This window comes from Thermobia domestica, chromosome 14 (genome assembly GCF_964235325.1).
Source record: "Thermobia domestica chromosome 14, izTheDome1.hap1.1, whole genome shotgun sequence".
NCBI lineage: Eukaryota > Metazoa > Arthropoda > Insecta > Zygentoma > Lepismatidae > Thermobia > Thermobia domestica.
This window is the reverse complement of record NC_137467.1, coordinates 195,123,027-195,129,026: the sequence shown is the minus strand read 5'-3', so window position 1 is coordinate 195,129,026 and position 6,000 is coordinate 195,123,027.

Genomic DNA, 6,000 nt, shown 5'->3' with positions numbered 1-6,000 from the left:
AAGTTTCTGTATATTACAGTACTGAGGCGTTACTGTGGTCAACAGGGTGTAAATTCTCAGATAATTTCATTCAATGCTGCCGAATTCAAATGCATCATAGAAACAGGGACACATTCATGTGAGGGATCCACCGGGATCGGAACCCTCACCAAGACTTCGCAACTCGTTATACGTACATACACTTTCCTAATAAAAAGTATATTTATTTCGCAGAGAAAGTATTGATGTAGACTAAGGATTTTACCTTACTCGTCATCTGTACGGTTTCTTTTCTGATAAAAACAATCTACGTTTATTATTTTTCGTGAAAATATAAGAGACAGTTCTTTTCGGTTGTAGGATAACGCCTGTTCTATACTACATAAACTAGCATCTTATATTAGTGGACCTCCCCCTTAAAAGTTTGGACCTCTCCCAACAAAAAATTATGATTGGCGCCTGCAGAGGAAGACGATAATTCAATCGAGTCTAATCGGATAAAGAACTCTACAGGAGAACTGGGCAGTTGCGTAAGTGATGACCTCTACCGCGTTAACAAACATAGTTACTAAGCCTATTTTTCCGGCACGTCATGGCAATTTGCATCCGTACGACACTGTCACCCAAGGTTTGTACCCTGTTTGCCCCTCTAGATACGTCTCTCTGAGCGGCAGTGCTGGAATTCTAAACTTCCCAGTTTCAGTACTGATCACAACGGTGCAGAACAGTAAAATCTTTAGGTTTTATGTCCCACGCTTATGCAGGTTAGGCTACAGGAGACGGGGATGATGCGAAATGAATGAAATGGTAAAATGAAGAAAGTGGGAGGAAACGGAAGAATCCCGAGAAAACCCACGAGCACGGTGTTTGTCCACCGCAAAGCCCACACGGCGAAAGCTGAGATCGAACCAGGAACCCCAAGCACCGGAGGTGAACGCTCTGCCACTGAGCTACCGTGCCCCCGGTGCAAAACAGTAATAGATAAAAGACGCGAATTTCCAATATGGCGTTAGTACCATATCAATAGGTTCCATTTTCGACCTTATTAGCCTATTGCAACCGGAAATGGTAGGAAATTATTACTGATAGCGGCTTCAATATTAAATGCCATAGAACAAATTATTTGCATTTCGATAATAAGTTTTCTCTATTTTTTTCCCCTTCATTGAAATTGAAAGTAGTAGAAATCTATGGTTTCTGATTTCAAAGCAGATAACCATAGGGAAAAATAATAATAAATAGTTAGAAGTAAGTTTTTCATATGGATTCAGTACTATAAGGACAGTTTTCACCTCTGAATTAAATTCCTAAATTGAAGGGTAAGGGGAAAAAACAAGGAATGTCCATATATGTGCTTTATCAGATGCTTTGTCCTATATGTTGATGACTCTTGGTACTATTTGACTGTATATGCCATGCATGCGTAGATGTAGAAATGTCCATGTAAAAAGAGGCAAAAGAGTTTACAACCCTATTCTTTTTACGCGGTTTTCAGTATTAAAAGGCCGTTTTCTTGAAAATGCAGTTTTGTGACTTTCCTTCTTTTTTCCCCTTACCCTTCAATTGCAAAAGAAAATGGTGGAAATGTACTGTTTCCTCCGGTTCCCATGGAGAGAAAAAAGTAACATGAGGCGGAAAGGGATTTTTTAAAATATGAATTCAGTATACCAAGAACCGATTTCATATCAGCTTTGTTATTTAATTGAAACTAGGGATGGCCAACATTTTCCGGTATCCGGATTTTCCGGAATCGGAAATTTCACTTACCGGATTTAGGAGAAATTCAGAATTTTTTCGAAATCTGAAATTTTTTTGAATTCTAGAATTTTTCCAAAATCCGGAATGTTTCAGAAATCCGGAATTTTTCTGAATTACGATTTTTCCGAAATCCGTCTTTTACAAAATCCTGAATTTTTCCGAATTTCAAATTTTATCTGCGTATGGGATCAATCCTGCTAATGTATTTTTGTGAGATGATTTTATAGGATGTTGGCAGGTGAGAAATAACTCAGTAGTGTTACAATCAATTTTGACGCCTTTCTTGTGAAATCGTTCTTCCCCTCTTGTGGTAATGAGTTTGTGTTATTTGTTCTACTATCTTTTCCCTCCAGCTAAATTAACTCACCCGAATATTAGTCTATAACCAGAGACTTGTGTTTCTTTGATTTTTTACAGCGATTTCTACTACTCTTCTGCTAGGGTCTGGCATATACTTTGTATATGGCTCTGCTGTGCATTTCCCTTTCCCCACTAATATTGGTTTTCGGATGCGTGTTAAGCAAATTGTCTAAGAAATATTTCCACCTTTCAAGACGCTATATATATATTACTATTATCTTCAAGTTAATTAGTTTTAGCTTTCAAAAATCCACGTTTCAGTGATCTAAACATTTTGGAATTTTCCCGTTTGATATCAACAAAATTTTGTATAGTTATAGGGTTCAGATTTTGTGGTCAATGCAGTTATGCCTGCTCTCCCTTCTCTGCTAGTTTGGTGCATTTCTGGTTGAATCATGTTTGTTCCTAAGTTTTTTCCGAGTGCCTCAATTTTTCTCTTGCTGCTATCCCTAATTTGAATCCAAGTATCCTCAACACTACTGCTCTTAGAACCTTCTAAAACCAAGAATATGTTCGACACTTCACTCTAGTATCTCCCTCTCGCTTGGTTCTCTTCTAATTTCTTTAAACCAAAACTTTCCGTTTTCAGACGTTAAATATTCTCTTTATTCAACAATAATCTGTCTCTTATTATCGCTGCTACGAGATAGTGATCAGTGTCACAGTCAAATCCTCTGAACGACCGAAGGTCAGTTATATTAGACTGTCTTCTTCTATGGTCAATTTGATTGTGTGTTCTTCCGTCTGATGAGGTCTATGTGTATTTATGAATGTCGCGATGTGAAAATTTTGTACTCTTCACGATAAGGCTTTTGGATATTGCGATGTTCACGAGTCTAGCGTCGTTGACATTACTTTCGTTATGCAGACTTTCATTCCCTATAATCGATTTGAAAATATCTTGTCGTCCTACCTTCGCGTTGAAATTACATAATAGAATTTTTATGTGGTATTGCGGGAGTTGGTCAAATTCCGTTCTACTATTTCTTCGTAAAAGAATGTCTTTTTTATATCGTCATCCTTATTTTCTGTTGGGACAAGTCCATTTAAAATAATATCACATCACAGATCCTTAAGAATAATAAAAGAAAGTCTACGATTAGCAAATTCAACCCGTTTAATTGCTGATAAAAGAATCGGAATTCAAATGGTGTTTGTGTGGTCACATACAGAATAAAATTACAAAAGTTTACAATTATTACTGAAAATTAATGCTGCCGCCCATTTCGAACACTTCAAAAGTACATAGTTCCTAATGTATTGGAATTTCATTTCTTATCGATCGTATGAAACGTTGTAAATACGTAGCTGTAAATTTCCATAACTGTTCTCCAAGTGGATTTGTATATAGCCAAAGGTAGTTTTGAGAAGATAAAGTCCACAGTAAGCCTCTTGGAAACAACTCTTATTTGTAAAATAATACATAACGATCAAGGGCGCCCATCAGGGGGGCAAGGTGGGTTGCTCACCCCCTAGAGGAAATTGTACTTCAGAATATCGAAAACCCAACAGAATTTTTACATTAATAACAGCAAAATTTGAACCTAGAAATATATTTGAAACGTCGCTTTTACTTGCCCCCCTTGGAAACCACAACATGGGCGCCCTTGATAACGATCGCTTTTGGCTATTACAATGGTCTGTCCAAGCAGCTTGATAAAAATTCAGCGTAGCATAACAAAAATTTGCTTCTCTTACATGCCAAAAAAGAAGGAAAACCTTGGTGAGGTGAGTGCATAGGGGCGCCGAATTCTACTTCGCCCCGGGCGCCGAAATCTCTAGCTACGGCTCTGTGTGTTAGTAGAGTTGGGTGCCGCGGTGGTTTTATTTTTTATTTTTTTGTATTGTGGAGCCATTTGTCATTGAAGCAAACCCTCATTATAACATGCTCCTATCCATAACTCTACACGAAGCTGAAATTGTAAGTGAGCACTGCAACTTCATATGTGAGGCAGCGATGATTTCAGAAGATTTTATTCTTGTTATAGATGTTACACTTTTAAGTTTGAGTATTGAATCCGCACAGTTTGGAAGTCTTACTTTCACACTGTGAAACAATGCTCGGTTGTTTCATTGTTATTAATATAAATATAAATTATACAGGGCTGTTATAAAGACCTTGATATAAAACAGATGCTTATACTTTTTTGAAAAATTAATGATATTCCAATGAAATAAATGTTAAGATCTTTATTGAGACTTACAGTTTGTATTATCGTCCATAGCTACACCACTACCATCTTCACCACACCTTCAGCTGGGCACTGTTGACATCCATACATTCTTGCAACCTCGGACGAAATCCGTGAATGCTATTCTGTCCGATGTCATCAGAAATATCATGGATCACTTCACTAATCTTAGCTTTCAGGTCCTGCAAGTTCTTTTTTTTTTTTTTTCGCGTACACCTGTGTCTTAACGTGACCCTATAATTAAAAATCACAGATCGCCAAATCGGGTGATCTAGAGGGCCAAGGTATGAGGCCTCTACACCCAATCCATTCCATCCATAATAAGGAAATAAGGAAATTTGCTCCTAATGCTTATCTAATTCAGTAGTGTTAGTTCAGAAGATGCACGTTGAAGAACATTTTTTCTATGAAAATAAAAGGTACAAGTATACTCTCCATGTGGTTCAACACTTGTCTTTGGCGTTGGAAGCCCGAGTTCGAATCCCAGCGGGAGCTCATGTGGTTAGGATCCCATGTCTCATACAGTCTCGCTGCTGAAAAGAAAAAGAAAATGAAATCTGTGCGTTTAATGTCCCACGTTTATGCCGGTTAGGCTAAAGGAGACGGTGATGATGAGAGATGAGTGAAATGGTGGAATGAAGAAAGTGGGAGGAAACGGGAGAACCCCGAGAAAACCCACGAGCACGGAGGCTGCTGAAAAAAGTCCCTAAATGAAATCAATCGATCCATATGGGTAGGGCAAAGTGTCAGTGGGACTTTACACGTCCATGACCTTGGTATTGACAGGAGCTGATATAAGCAAGTCCACACTCTAGCCACCTTTCAATTAGGCCCCATTAGGTAACAGTATCAAAGATAGGGTGTGCTCCTAAGCCACACTTGAACTAGGCCAAAACGTGAGAACACCCTCCTTGAAATTCAGAATCGAAACGGGGATGGTTTCTTATTAGATAGGCGCCTTGCCAATTAAGCCATCATGACTTAAATTTACCAAAAAGGTATACATAGTTTTTTTTAAAAAAAAAACATTTTAATGGATTGTATATACAGTGTTTAAAATAAGTTATACTGGTACCTATAATAACAACTTTAATACCGGTACTAATATGCAGATAGTCCATTACATTAGTCGATTATCCAAATACTTCAAGGAAAGCCTATGTCCATATCAGCCTATAGATATTATTTTATTTTTAAAATATAATTGTTAATATTCACCAAATTACATCATCTTCAAAAAAAGCTCAATATGGATTTCTGACTGAGAATCTAATATGGCTTCCATTTTCAAGATGGCTACTTCTCCAGCTGTACTACTCACATATTTCTGTAAATACCTTTACCTCTACAAGCATTTTTTAAACTTTTTGTTTTGTTATTGGTAGTCGGTGGAAGAAATTTTCAAATGGTTAACAAATGGATGCGCTTGCTTAACCAATATGGCCTCTATTTCCCAATATGACAGCTTCTTCCAGCTTTCCATCACGCGCATTTGGAAACGACTTATTCTTTATAACAATTATATATATATATATATATATATATATATATATATATATATATATATATATATATATATATATATATACAGGGTTTTCATAAAGTATGGACGGATTTAATTCGCTTATAATTTACATAAAAATGCTCATATTGAAATCAAATAAAGTGCAAACGGTAGCGGAAGGATTAAATTTTTACCTGTAATCTGCAC